Source organism: Pan paniscus, chromosome 5 (assembly GCF_029289425.2).
Source record: "Pan paniscus chromosome 5, NHGRI_mPanPan1-v2.0_pri, whole genome shotgun sequence".
NCBI lineage: Eukaryota > Metazoa > Chordata > Mammalia > Primates > Hominidae > Pan > Pan paniscus.
The window spans coordinates 159,279,385-159,294,887 of NC_073254.2; the positions used below are offsets into that span (position 1 = coordinate 159,279,385).

General features: G+C 41.4%; 1 protein-coding gene across 1 annotated transcript in view; it reads right to left on the reverse strand.

Annotated features, from left to right (window-relative positions):
- TXLNB (taxilin beta) overlaps positions 1–13,734 on the reverse strand; it is an 84,566-nt gene extending 70,832 nt beyond the window's left edge. Inside the window, exon 1 of the mRNA XM_034962959.3 lies at positions 12,313–13,734. The gene's annotated coding sequence lies outside the window, so the exon portion shown is untranslated. The remainder of the gene's footprint in view (positions 1–12,312) is intronic.
- Positions 13,735–15,503: the final 1,769 nt, after the last annotated feature.

The window sequence follows — 15,503 nt, forward strand, 5'->3', positions numbered from 1 at the left end:
GCAGGACAGGTGCTGCAGAGTGTTCTATTTGGTGATGAAACTGTAACTTGTCCATAAGCCCAAGCCATGATTCTGAGACTTTACTTTGTGATATTTTTTGGGGTGTGGGGTGGTGTGCGTGATTATGAATTTAGAGTCTGCTGTTGGAAAAGGCCTCTAGCTGACCTTGTGATGCTGCATATGTTCTGCCTTAAGCAGTTTATTGTTGTTAGTTTCGTTTTTACCTGAGATGTACTAAACTGGAGAAACTGGAAGGAAGGACATCCAGAAGAAATCTTTACCTCTTATGGAGGAAAAACAATCAAGAGAACAGGACCACGTCGTCTGCAGCTCCACCTGAACTGGACTGTTTGTGGCCTGTCTTAGTCAGTTCCGGCACAACAGCAAAGTACCGTAGGCTGGATGGCTTAAACAACAAACATTTATTACTCTCAGTTCTGGAAATCCGAGAGCAGGGGGGCTAGGATGGCCAGGTTCTTGTTGAAAGCTCTCTTCCTGGTTTGCAAATGGTGTATTACATGATAGAGAGACTGAACTCTAGTCTCTCTCCTTATAAAGGCACTAATCTCATACCCTCATGACCTAATCACTTCCCAAAGGCCCCACCTCCTAATACCATGTCACTGGGGCTTAGGATTTCAACATACGAATGTTGGAGGTACACAAACATTCAGTCCATAATATGTCCTATATCCTATATGAGTTAAGAGTGAATAATCCAAGATGATGAACACTACACTATTATGTTTTGGTGTCATAGTTTTGATGCCATCATGATGCAAGATGACACTCCAATGGGTAGGGGTAGGCTTTCCTGTGAAGGAGACACCTCTTCTCCTTGAATAAGAAGAGCCAATCTTAGGACATTAGACTTGAGGAAAGGTAAAAATCAATCTCTTTTTTAATCTTAAGCTGTCTTAGGTGATCTGGACTGTTAGGCACAGTTATAGTCAAAAAAATAATTTCTGTTAGTTGGAATAACATGACCCTTATTCTGTTGAAGCTGGCTGGGGGCAACCCTATGAGGATTCTGAAGTTAAGTGGAGATTAAACTGTGAGGGTTGCCACCTCTCGTAGTGTTTGCAAGATGCCTTTCCATTTGGGTACCTTGCCTCAAAAACGACAGTATAATTTTATTAAGTGCTACAGTTTGAACTTAGCTGCATGATATAGACTGAGGGGAAGGGGCTGACCCCTAGGCCTGAGTGGAGTTAGCAATGGCCATCATCCTTGGAGTTGTAGGAGACTTGAATATGAACCCCAAAACATCCCTCTGGATAAGGATTATTTTAAGCTGATTATATAGCATACGCAGGAGAAGCTCTGAAAACAGTATGTTACCCTTTTGTAAGGATAATTTATATTTTATAAAGGAAATATCCATGTGAGGGTTTCTCCCTCTGTACTGAGGAGAGGATGACTGTAAGTCCTTAAAGACTCATATCCGTGAAGAAGGCACTGACTGAAATCTGCACAACAAATCTTACCCTTGTTTACTATACTTTTCCTGGTCACCTTCCAATGACTTGCCTCTCGCACACTATTTGTTTTAACTGAAGATGGTATTGAAGCCCAAATTCTAGCCACCTCTTTCAGTTACTCATCCCTGAGTTTCTCTGATGTATATTTATGTGATGTAAGTGTTAATAAACTTCTATTTGTCTTTCTCTTTTTTGTTTTTTTTTGAGATGGAGTCTCGCTCTGTCGCCCAGGCTGGAGTGCAGTGGCGCGATCTCGGCTCGCTGCAAGCTCTGCCTCCCGGGTTCACGCCATTCTCCTGCCTCAGCCTCCCGAGTAGCTGGGACTACAGGCACGTGCCACCATGCCCGGCTAATTTTTTGTATTTTTAGTAAAGACGAGGTTTCACTGTGTTAGCCAGGATGGTCTCGATCTCCTGATCTTGTGATCCGCCCACCTCGGCCTCCCAAAGTGTTGGGATTACAGGCGTGAGCCACTGCGCCCAGCCTGTCTTTCTCTTTTTAATCTGTCTTTTGTTACATGGACTTTAGCCAAGAACCTAGGATGGCAGGAAGAAAAAAAAAAAGTTTCCTCCCCTACAGAGTTTAGCTGCTCTTGCATCACAGCAATTTCAGAATGTGTATCAGGTGAGGAGACAAGAAAAGAGTACCCTGACCAGGAGTTTGGGGCAAAGAACCAGGTGCAGGAGGTATTGCTGAACATCTGTGAGAAAGAGCTCTGTGTGCTTTCAGAAACAACTGAGGGCAGCTTGCTATTAGAAAGTTTATGCTGGGAAGGTAAATTTTAATTATCAATTGAGCTGCTATATATTTTTTTAAGTCACCCTGTGGCAGGCAGCCCCAGTATTCATTTATAAGATTTTATTTTTTTCACAAAATAGGATTTCAAACTTTGTGATGTAAACCAAAAATAAAATTCTAAGCCCCCCAACCGACTGAATGAACCATCCTCCCAGCCAAGGGCATTCCAAAGAAAACCTGAAAAACTAAAACTAGCTCAGGCCGTGATGGAAAGAGGGAGTCCAGGCCTGCCTCTTTCTGCTGTCCTCCCTTTGGAATTCAGGCACAGCCGACCAGCATTAACATGAAAACAGAGATCTTAAGACTGACAAAGAAGACTCCTTGTAGCAATAAGATACCAAATTCCAACCTGACCCGAGTATAGCATCATGTGACACATGGCAGGCCCTGAAAGAAATCAAAGCATTTTACCCCAAAATAGATTGCTTAGACATATTTTGAAATGGCCCTGCAAAGCTATCTCTTGTGGGGAAAATCTACATTCTGTAGAGAGTCTCCTTCCTTTTCCAGGTCTTTTCCTGATACAGAAGAGATTTAACTAAGACTCTGGGACCTTTTAGAGTCTGATAAGAGACATTTACCATATATTCCTCTGAAGCCTATGACCTGGAAGTTTCATCTATGTAACAAGAACCTTGGCTTCCACAACGCCCCGCTTGTCTTAACTACAAACATTTCTTTCTGCTGACTTACACTCTTTAAGCAAAGCTTAACCCTTTCAACCAACTGCCAATCAAGAAATCTTTGAATGCACGTATGACCTATAAGCTGCTGCTTCAAGTTATCCTGCCTTTCCAGACGAAGCCAATGTCTACCTTACATGCACTGATGGCTATCTTATATCTCTGTACGTCGTATAAAACCAAGCTGTAACCCAACCACCTTGGCCACATGTTCTCAGGACCTCTTGAGACTGTGCCTTGGGCCTTGGTCACTTAGATTTGGCTTGGAATAAATCCCTTCAAATATTTCACAGAGTTGCCTCTTTTCCATTGACAGTGATTACTTGTATCTGGAACAATACTAAGTAGTTTTGAAACCACCTTTGCAAAATTATAACTGAGGAAATTATGACAGTGAAAGAAATCAGACCTAACCAACTCCATCTTGCTTCTAACCCTCAAGTTGTCCTTGTTCATTCCTGGGCGTAGGGCGAACTAACTTTGGGAAGGAATTCAGTTCGTGGTTTGACTCTGAAACAAAATTGATAACAGCCCTTTCCCGAAAAGACCCCCTTCTTGCCTGGGGTCCAGTCTGTCTTTGCAGGACAAACAAATTAGCTACAAGATTAGAAATTACAACGTAGGGGTCATGCAGCCCTTGGTTCCAAAAGTCTGAACCCCCCAAATTGTTCCTGGGGACCTAAGATCAGTGCTTGAGATATTTTGCAGACCCTGAACTCGATGGATCAGCCGGCACCACCTGGACTGGTAATCTGGCTCAACTAGTTCTGCCATCCCACCCAGGAACAGAAGACAGCAAGAAAACCTCATTTTGACCCCCTATGATTCCATCTCCAACCTGACCAATCCATACTCCCCACTTCCTAAGCCCCTACCCACCAAATTATCTTTAAAAACTCTGATCCCTAATTGCTCAGGGAGACTGATTTGAGTAATAATAAAACTCCAGTCTCCCTCTGCGTGAATTACTGTTTGGCCATTGCAATTGCCCTGTCTTGATAAATCGGCTCTGTCTAGGCAGCAGGCAAGGTGAACCCATTGGGCGGTTACATTGTTTTTTCCTCCATTTGTTCCTGACATAAAAGAGAATAAGTTATGAGTAAAATTCATGTATCTCTGCATTCTTTGAATGAAATCTGCAAACATGTAATTATTTGTTAGACCTCTGGCTGCGAATAGTACTCATATGAATGTTGTAATAAAGAAACAATTATTTGAATACAAAGTTCACACAAATAGAATATTTATAACATCCCAGGCAAGTTTGAGTTTCAGATTCCCTTTAAGTAGAATATATTATAAAAATTGTGAGAGGCAAGGATGAATATTCAGACAAGGGAGTTTAAAATTCTTCATGAGAATAAAGCAAATGATAGAAGAAAAAATTTATGCTGAGATGAATAAAATGTATGTGGGCCAGCTTTTTAAAAAATCACAATTACTTTCTTATAAATTTAGAAATAAAGCCATTTAATCAACAGACTTAAAATGGATGTTATTTTAGACACAGAGAACTTATAAAGAGAATTTGGATTATGAAGTTACAAGCCAAAAAGATACAGAATTTAAAATGATACAGATTTCAATAAATAAGAAATGTGAAAACTAAATTATATAATATAGTAATAATAGTAAAACTTCATTAAGTTTAAATAATAAGTAAAAAATGACAGGGAGAAAAAATATTTGGTAAGAATATACAGGGAAGAATGCAAAAATCTTGTTAGAAAATTTCCACTTCTATCTGTGAGGCAGTAGGTTATATCAGACTAAGCCCTCTCTTCTGACAAGGGACAAAGATTCTTTGCTTGGCTAAGCTTTAGTCAGGGTCCTGAACCTTCTCTTCGGCCTACCTGTGCACTTCCTTATAAAATCCAGTTTTAGAAAAGAACACTATTAAGTCATTTTACCAAGAACCCCCACCTTTAATATCTGATCACCCTTGATATATGATCAGGTTTCTTATCCCTCCCCTCCCACCACAGGTGACGTTTGATCACCCTGGCCTGTCTTCAGCAAGAATCCTGTTAGGTTGGTTTAGTCAGAATTCCCTTACCCCTGATGTTTTCTGCTAGTAATTTTTTTTTTTCTTATCACAGACCCTCTACCCTGTTTCTTAGCTATAAATTCCCACTTGTCCAGGCTGTATTTGGAATTGAGCCCAATCTTTCATACTACAAGACCCTGTTGCAGTGGTCCCTAAACATATGTTGCTGATCTTGAATAAAGTCTTCCTTACTGTGCTTTAACAAGTATCATTGAACAATCTTTTCTTTAACACAAGAATAACAAAAAAGCCTGTAAAAAGTATTTTTTAAAAAACAGCTTTTGGAGACATCTGAGAACAACTAAGACTGTTGCAATTAATGGTACAAATTCTGGAGTCAGGGGAAATGCATCGAGGTAAGCCTCACATTCTTTGTGGGTTTTCCTTTCAAGCCATTTTTCAATATGTAAGTGGCCCAGGTGAGAGGAAAAGCAGAAGGAAAGGCCTAGAACAGTTAAGGCTCACGAGGCTGGGGAGGCAAAGGTTGGAGTTCAATACTAGTCATGTACTTGAGGAGCCAAGACTGGAGAAAAGGGAATTGCAGAAAAGTGCGTTTGATATTCTGCAACTCTTTTTTTCCCTTGGGGAATTTGATTATTCCTGAGCTTCCAGTGTGAGAATATAAGCGATAAAGCAGAAAGTGGAAGCTAAGAGGCTGAGAAATCAAGCAGAACTTGAGATAGTTTCACAGTGTTTGAGAGAGACAAAAATTGAGTTCAGACATTTCCAAGGACCTCTTATATTTTAGTTAGTTCAGTCACTGATTGGATCAAGATGATTTGTAGCTTCTCTGTCTTTTAGAAAAAAAAGTCATCTCTAAAAGAAGATATTATCCAGTGATCGTGTAACTCATCATACACAATGATTGGCATTAAGTAAAAAATTACCAGACATCCCAAGAGACAGGAAAAAAAATGGGCAAATACTAAAGCAGAAACAATAGATGGCCTATATATTAGAGTTATAAAGACAGAGGCTTTTTTTTTGTTTTTAATTGAAACGGAGTCTTGCTCTGTGGCCCAGGCTAGAGTGCAGTGGCACAATCTCGGCTCACTGCCAGTTCCGCCTCCCAGGTTCATGCCATTCTCCTGCCTCAGCATCCCAAGTAGCTGGGACTACAGGCGCCCGCCACCACGCCCAGCTAATTTTTTGTATTTTTAGTAGAGACAGGGTTTCACCGTGTTAGCCAGGATGGTCTCGATCTCCTGACCTTCCCGCCTCAGCCTCCCAAAGTGCTGGGATTACAGGCGTGAGCCACCGTGCCCAGCCAAGACAGAGGCTTTTAAATGGTAATAATAGAGTTAAGAAAATAGATTTATAAATATAAAATTTTGCCAGAGAACTGGAATCTATAAAAATGATTCAATGAAAGTTATAGTTGAGAAATACAAATAATCAAAATTAAGATCTCATCAGATGACTGGGGCAACAGGATCACTTGAGGCCAGGAATTTGAGACCAGCCTGGGCAACACTGTGAGAATTTTTTTTTTAATTTAAAAAAAAGAAGAAAAGATCTCATCAGATGATCTAAACAGCACATTAGACAGTAAAAGAAAGGATTATGGGTCCGGGCACGGTGGCTCACGCCTGTAATCCCAGCACTTTGGGAGGCTGAGGCAGATGGATCACGAGGTCAGGAGATCAAGACCCTCCTGGCTAACACAATGAAACCCCGTTTCTACTCAAAAATACAAAAAATTAGCCGGGCGTGGTGGTGGGTGCCTGTAGTCCCAGCTACTTGGGAGGCTGAGGCAGGAGAATGGCGTGAACCTGGGAGGCGGAGCTTGCAGTGAGCCAAGATCACGCCACTGCACTCCAGCCTGGGTGACAGAGCGAGACTCAGTCTCAAACAAAAAAAAAAAAAGAAAAGAAAGGATTATGGAACTGCTAAATAAGAAATATGAAATTAAAAACACGAAAAATATAAGAGAAGAAGAGATATATGAAAAGTGGTGATAATTCTTACGTATGTGTAATTAGATCCCCAAAAGGAAACGAGAAAGAGAATGAGAGATAAACAATAATTGAAGGGATACTGGCTGAGAAGCTTCCAAAACTGACACAAGATATCAAGTCAAACATTCAAGAATCTCTATAAAACCCAAGCACATCAAGGTACCAAGGTGTGTACCTTGGTAAAACTGCTTAAAACCAAAGACAAAGAGAAAATGTTAAAAGCATCCAGAGGACAAAACACATTATTTCCAAGCAGAAACAAACTGATGAAAGCTAGATGACAATGGAAGACAATGGACTGATATTTTTAGCATACTAACCAACTTAGAATTCTATAAGCAGTGCAAACATCTGAAGGTAAAGACATTTTTTCCAGACAAAATATGAGTGTATTTGTTGCCAATAAATCCACATTAAAATTGATTGATGTAGCAATCTCTATAAATATTAGTTGATATAAATGAATAAACTAAAATGATGAATTCACAAATGGTAGTTAGCCTTTTTTTGAGTTTAAGAAATTAAAGGTTTGTTCAGGATATTAGATTGTCTTCCTTCCTTTTTTTTTTTTTATTTTTTGAGATGGAGTCTTGTTCTGTCACCCAGGCTGGAGTGCAATGGCGCGATCTTGGCTCACTGCAACCTCAGCCTGCTGGGTTCAAGCGATTCTCCTGCCTCAGCCCTCCAAGTAGCTGGGACTACAGGCACGCACCATCATGCCTGGCTAATGTTTTGTATTTTCAGTAGAGACGGGGTTTTACCATGTTGGCCAGGCTAGTCTCGAACTCCTGACCTCGTGATCTGCCCACCTTGGCCTCCTAAAGTGCTGGGATTACAGGCATGAGCACCACACTCAGCCAATGTCTTCCTCCCTTTAAAATTTTTTTTTTTTTTTTTGCAGAGATGTGGTTTTGCCATGTTGCTCAGGCTGGTCTCAAAGTCCTGAGCTCAAGCGATCTGCCTGCTTTGGCCTCCTCAAGTTCTGGGATTATAGGTGTGAGCCACTGCACCCATCCTTCCTTTCTTTCTTTTTTTTTTTGAGACAGGGTCTCATTCTGTCACTCAGGTTGGAGTGCAGTGGCATGACCACACCTCCTTTGTTAAAGGAGCAACATAAGGCTAGCTGTGGTGGTTTATACCACACCCCAGCACTTTGGGAGGCTGAGCTCAGAAGTCTGAGACCAGCCTGGGCAACATAGGGAGACCCCATCTCTACAAAAAAAATTTAAAAATTAGCTGGGCATGGTGGCATGTACCTGTGTACCAGCTATTTGGGAGGCTGAGGCAGGAGGATCACTTGAGCCTGGGAGGTCAAAGCTACAGTGAGCCATGATTGTGCCATCTGCACTCCAGCCTGGGTGACAGAGTGAGACCCTGTCTCTAAAAAAATAAATAAGTAAAAAGAGCAACATGAGAACAAATAAATCCTTTTAAATGAGTATTTCACATGAATTAATAAATGACAATCTATTTATAGTATTTAACAATTATAACAGGAAATGAGACATTTAGAAAGGATTAGCAATACACAGCATAGTGAAGTGGATAAATAGTAAAAAAAAGTTATTAAAAATACATTTCTACTACTTTATAAATATTTAGCTTATGGCCATATATATATAAATAACTGAAATATCTCTTAATTTGTAGTGGTTATTGAATATGTATTTTATATCTTGTTTTAAATTATAATTTGTTAAAGTTATTAAAATCTAACGTGGTATTAAATTATTAACTCTTTAAATATTAGTGCCTGGTTTCTAACTTCTCTTTCCCTTAAATAAAAGTTACTTAAGTAACTTCTAAGTGGTGACTAAGCCTATATGTTTTCTAAAATTTTGTATGACACATAGGTCCTAATTCATCAATTTGGGAGTAGACAATTACATTATATTCTTATTCATATTATCGATTTTGAGCACTAATCTATTCTTCCTTTAGGTTTCTGTTTCCGAATAATTTCTGGAAACCACAAGGAATATTTACAAAATTAGTGAGACAATTGCCTTCCTTGCTAGCTCGTTATGAGTTGATATTTTCAGTCCTAGAGGAACACAACTGTTGCCAGTGAACTCAAGTTTCCTTCACTAAAATATTACCATCACCAAAAATCCAAATTCATGGGACTGGGTTGGAGATGAGACACTAGAAATCAAATGGGTTCCTTTTTATTTCGATTATCATTTACTTAATGTGTAAAACTCCACTTTTGGGGCATTTTCTGTAGGCAGAAAATTTTCTAAGCATATAATCTCATTTTTTTTTTTACAAATCTAGAGGTGAGCAGTGTGATTGTTCCCATTTTCAAAAGACAAATCTGTGGCAGAGACAAGTTATCAACTTGCTCAAGACTTTCTAGCTCTGCACTGGTACAGACATGATTCTCACTCAACAAGGTGACTTCAGAGTCTATATCTCTCCCATGCTACATAGGCACAAGTCATTGGGTAACACTTCTAAGAAAGCTCTTCTGCCCTTTCCCACTTTCTCCTTCTTCCTACCTGAAGCAGATGTATTTGTTAGAGCTACAGTGGCCATATTCCACCTCTAAGGCAACTGTGAAGATGAAAGCCATGGGCTTGGGACAGCACAGCAGAGAAGTAAAAGGAACCTAGATCCCTGTTATCATTCACCTGCTTGCTAGGCCTGAAATACTCACCTCCAGACATCCATGTTCTTTCAGACACTATTATTTGGGTTTTCTACCTTATCCAATGGATTGAATCCTGATACTAGCCTGTCAGTATAGAAGTGCCCAGGGGTTCCGTCACTGGACCTTGCTATTGTCTGAATGTTGGTGTTCCCTACACAATTCAGGTGTTGTAATTCTAACCCCCAAGATGATGGCATTAGGAGATGGGGCTTTTTGGAGGTGAATGGGTCATGAGGGTAGAGCCTTCATGAATGGGATTTGTGCCCTTACAAAAGAGGCTCCACAGAGTTGCCTTGTGCCTTCTACCATATGAAGATAAAGTGAGAAGTCACCATCCGTGAATCAGAAAATGGGCTCTGACCAGATACTGAATCTGCTGATGTCTTGATCTTGGGTCTTCCGGCCTCCAGAACTGTAAGAAGTACATTTCGGTTGTTTATAAAATACCCAGTCTATGGTACTTTGTTATAGCAGCCCAAATGGGCTATGACTGAGCTCTCCTTTTTTTTTTTTTTTTTTAATCTATGGAGACTTCATATACAGAGACTTCTGAAAACTTTTACATGTATGTCTCTAGCCCAGACTACTCTCTCTCTTTTTTTTTTTTTTTTTTTTTTTTGAGATGGGGTCTGTTGCCCAGGCTGGAGTGCAGTGGCACAATCTTGGCCCACTGCAAGCTCCACCTCCCGGGTTCACACCATTCTCCTGCATCAACCTCTCAAGTAGCTGGGACTACAGGTGCCCACCACCACACCTGGCTAATTTTTTTGTATTTTTAGTAGAGACAGGGTTTCATTGTGTTAGCCAGGATGGTCTCGATCTCCTGACCTTGTGATCCGCCCGCCTCGGTCTCCCAAAGTGCTGGGATTACAGGCATGAGCCACTGCGCCCAGCCTCTCAGACTACTCTCTTGAACTACAGATTCATTACTTTTTTTTTTTTTAAGATAGGCAGAGTTTTACTATGTTGCCCAGGCTGGAGTGCAGTAGCTATTCACAGGCACCATCATAGCACATTAAAGCCTTGCATTCCTGGCCTCCAGCAATCGTCCCACTTCATCCTTCTGAGGTGCGACTACAGGTGCACCACCATGCCTGACTTCACAGCCTATTGACATCTCTACTTCGGCATTATCACTGCTGGGTTGCACTGCTATAACAGAATACCACAGACTGGGTAATTTATAAAGAACAGGAATTTATTTCACACCGTCCTGGAGGCTGAGAAGATCAAGATCAACACCCTGGTATCTGATGAGGTCTTTCTTGTTGCATCCTTACGTGGCAGAAGGTAGAAGGGCAAGTGTTGGGGGGACAAGTGTTGTGTCCTCACACTGGCAGAAGAGCAGAAGAGAGTGAACCCACTCCTGCCAGCCCTTTTCATAGTGACATTAATCCATTATTAATCCATTCATAAAAGCAGAGCCTTCATGAACTAAACACCTCCCATTAGGCCCCACCTCCCTTCTAAAGAAATTCCTCCTCCAGTCTTCCCCATTATAGAAAATGGCAACTCCATCCTTTAGTTACTCAGATCAAAAATTTGGACTCATGCCTGACTCCTCTCTTCCTTTTCCATCCCACATCTGATCCAACACAAAAGTCCCATTAGTTCTATCCTCAATACGGTGCAGAGTTCAACCACCTCTCATCCAAATTATCTTAGTAACAACTGCCTTCCCGGCCACTCCCCTAAAATATCGATGCCTCCCCAGCCCAGCTTTATATCCCCCTTGTTCCTTCTTTTTCTGTAGAAAAAACACACTGCACATTTTCTGTACATTTTACTTATTTGCTGTGTTTATTCTGTGTCTCCTCCTCTTGCCTGTATGTTACATGGGGGCAGGCATTTTCGTTGGGTTTTCCCTGCTGTTGAATCCCTCATAAACAGATGCTAATTGAATAGTGGCTTCCCCAGGACAGAGGCCCATGGGGCTATCACTTTTCTAAATGTCCATTTCCCTAAATCCCTTTATCTCTTTTGGATCTGTCCTCATTTTAAAATAAGAAACTAGCATTTCTGTGAACTGACTAGGAATAATTTCAATTGTCATTTCAGTAAGAAGTTTCATTTTGGACCAGTGACTATGATTATCCTTCCTTAAATACATAGGAAATCATTTTGTTGGTGTTGACATTGCTGCTCAGCACGAGATGAAGAAGGGGTGGGGTTCAGTGTGTGGTTTGGGTTCTTTTGTTTGCAAGAAACCTCTAGAGATGTATTATAGTGACCCCAAGAAAAAGAATTTGTTTAGTTTTTTTTTTTTTGAAACGGAGTCTCGCTCTGTCACCTAGGCTGGAGTGCAGTGGCATGATCAAGGCTCACTGCAACCTCCGCCTCCCGAGTTCAAGCAATTCTCCTGCCTCAGCCTCCCGAGTAACTGGGACTACAGGTGCGTGCCACCACGCCCAGCTAATTTTTTGTATTTTTAGTAGAGACGGGGTTTCACAGTATTAGCCAGGATGGTCTCGATCTCCTGACCTCGTGATCCGCCCACCTCAGCCTCCCAAAGTGCTGGGATTACAGGCGTGAGCCACCACGCCCAGGCTTGTTTAGTTTTTTTATTTATTTATATAATAATAAAGAAACATGTGGACCTGGGCTGGGGACAAGCAGGAAAGTCACCAAGAATCACGAGGCACGTGGTTTATCTCTGTACATCTGCTGCATTGTCTTCTCTAGGCTTACTTACCAACTTCCGCTGCTTACTCATAATTTCTGTTTCCTCTTCGTTTTTCCGGGGCCCTAGTCTACCTCCGGGCTTCCGTTGGCATCAGCTTCCATTCCCCTACATCTGATGGCTCGGCCCCTGTTTCTGAAAATTAGGCAGCTCTGGTTTACAACAGGGGACAGTCAACAGATTGCTCCAGTCAGTGCTCATCCCCGTCCTTTCTGCTGTGGTCAGGGTTTGGAAAGGGTCCCATAAAGCAAAACACGCCCCCAGAAGCTTTGCGCAGGGAAGGTAGCTAGGAGTCACGCCCCTCCCCCATTGTCATCGCCATAGAAACGGGTTCCTGTTTATTCAGATGGCTGTCTGTTTAACTGTTTCAATTCCACTTTGACTTGGAAAAGTGTTCTGGGATACTGACATTGTTTTATGATTCCCATCTTTGACTACCTTATCCTAGCACCAAATGTTAAACATGCAGCCCATTAATGCTTGAGCTTAGCTTTGTTTTCAGAATCTTCTGCCGGAAGCTTCTAGCTTCCTTCCAAGCTCTGGGGACAGAGAGGAGCCTCCTCTTTTGTGGAGTGTATTCAATGTGTGTATATATACATATATTTTTTTTTTCATTTAATTTTTTTTTAACTGTGACTAGTTCAGGATGACATTTTACAAAATCCCCCCCCTTTTTTTTTTGGTCTGTTATTGTTTCTGGAAAGGAAAGTTTTATTTCCTTGTTTATTCTGTGTCTTCTCCTCTCTCCTGTATGTTGCATGGGGGCAGGAATTTTTGTTAGTTTTTTCTCCCTGTTCAATCTCCCATAAACAGCTGCTGATTGAATAGTGGCTTTCCCAGGACAAGGGCCCGTGGGACTACATTCAATGGTTTTAACTTGAATGCAGAATAATTTTTTTTAAGAGATTACCTTTTATTTCATTTTTATTTCTTTATATTTGGGGGGGACGGAGTCTTGCTCTGTCATCCAGGCTCGAGTGCAGTGGCACCACCTTGGCTCACTGCAAGCTCCGCCTCCTGGGTTCATGCCATTCTCCTGCCTCAGCCTCCCAAGTAGCTGGGACTACAGGCATGTGCCACCATGCCTGGCTAATTTTTTGTATTTTTAGTAGAGACGGGGTTTCACCATGTTAGCTAGGATAGTCTCGATCTCCTGACCTCGTGATCCTCCCGCCTCGGCCTCCCAAAGTGCTGGGATTACAGGCATGAGCCACTGCACCTGGACAGATTTTATTTTTTTAAAAAATCTTTAGTTCAAATGTATGCCAATACTTTTAAAAGCCAGGTAATGTTAAGAGACTGTTGTTCTCAATCACCTGGCATACAGAAAGTTCTGGAATATTCATATTCCCATTATACAGCTGAACCACTGCTGGAGTCTTGTCTTTTGCTGCCATAAAGAAACAGATATGGAGTAATATGTGGTTAAGAGCAGAGCCCCACTAATTTGATATCTGACTATTAGTCACATGTCATTTTGATTCTGAACATCATCTGTGACTAGAAGATAAAATTAGTTCCTTTTTTTCTATGTTTTTATGATACTGTGTTTGGTTCCTAATGTTCTGAAAAATGCTAATGTGTGTTTTTCATAGAGCAAACTAAAATATATTTCCTTTAAGAAAACAACAGGCTCAGCCCAACTGTAGAAATTATATTTACTCTGTAAATCAAATTTGTTGCCAGCCTCTGCTTCTGTGGTCAGAGAGGGAAACAATTTACTAACTGTAATAGTTACTTCCTCATTTTTCAAGGGGTGTTAATTTTATGCATGCTGATGGCTGCGATTTTTCTCAAATGCAAACATAGAGTCAAATAATTTGACATTTGTCAAATATTTTATGTTGTAGTTAGAAAACATAAATCGTTTTCTTTTAAAAACCCAACCTCTAAAGCTGCATGTTTCTCCAAGTCAGTAGTGCCTTCATTTTATGAGGGAAATGAAATCAATCATCCCTGGATAATCAAGAATTAGGACAGAATTGCTCCTGACCACCCTGACATGGTAACACCAAAACAGCTCCTCCCTGACACCTGGCTAAATAGTGAGGGGGGTCAGCCTGGGTCTGTGTCTCTTGGCTGGGGAATATTTCCTGTGCTATGGGGTCTTGGGTTCCTGCTCATTCTTCACAACTGCTTTACCCACACTGCTGTGGCCACTGTCTGCCATTGTTACTCCCCTCCTTCCTCTGTGGAACGGCTGCCTCCACTACTGCTGAGCTGTGAATAAGTCCCAGGTGTTTGCCTGCTTGTTTGTCTTTATCTACCCTAGACTCCAGGTTGCATGAAGGCAAAAGAGGTGTCTCTCCTATTCATCTTTGTATACCCAGCGCCAGTACCAAGCAGGTGCTCAATAAATGATTGTTGACTAATGAGGAAATAACTCACCATAAATTAGCAGCAAGCAGTCATGTATTTTTTTCTCACAATAAAACGCACTTTTAAAAAAATCAGCACCATATGCACATATATTAATTTCTCATGCAATAGTTTAACAGTGAGAGTCTAAGGGTAATTGCTTCACCATATCTATTGCTCTTGTTGGGGCTCAGAAAATGATACCCCAGAACGAAGGCCTCAGAAGCAAAGTTTCTCTCTGACCTTCTCCTGCCCTCCTGTCTCTCATCCTTTATAGTCCCCTGAGGCAAGTCATAGAAACTAGAAGAAACTAGAATTTCTCTCCCCCATGGTGGGTCATAGAAACCAGAACTCCCTTTCCCCAAAGCAAGCATAAAGACCAAAAATGTTACTCTAACCTTCTCCCAGCTTTCTGTGTAATAGCTGGCCATAAACAAATTAAGACCCTCATTCCAGAGGGGTCCTGCCCCCATTCCTGGAGGAAGGAATGCCACACAGAGAAGCCAAGAATCTGAGCCCACACTTCCTGGGTTTCCTCCTCAGTCTATCACGTTAGTCCTTGGGGGAAAACCTTTGGCCCGATCACATTTCTACATAGCTGTCCATTCTTCGTTTAACCTAAGCATAAAAATTGATATTTTCCCCTGTATTTTTGGGTCTTCATTCCAAAGGCTCTCATGTTACCTAAAACTGCGATCAAACACATTTGTTGGACGGGCGCAGTGGCTCATGCCTGTAATCTCAGCACTTTGGGCGGCCAAGCGGGGCGGATCACGAGGTCAAGAGATCGAGACCATCCTGGCCAACATGGTGAAACCCTGTCTCTACTAAAAATACAAAAATTA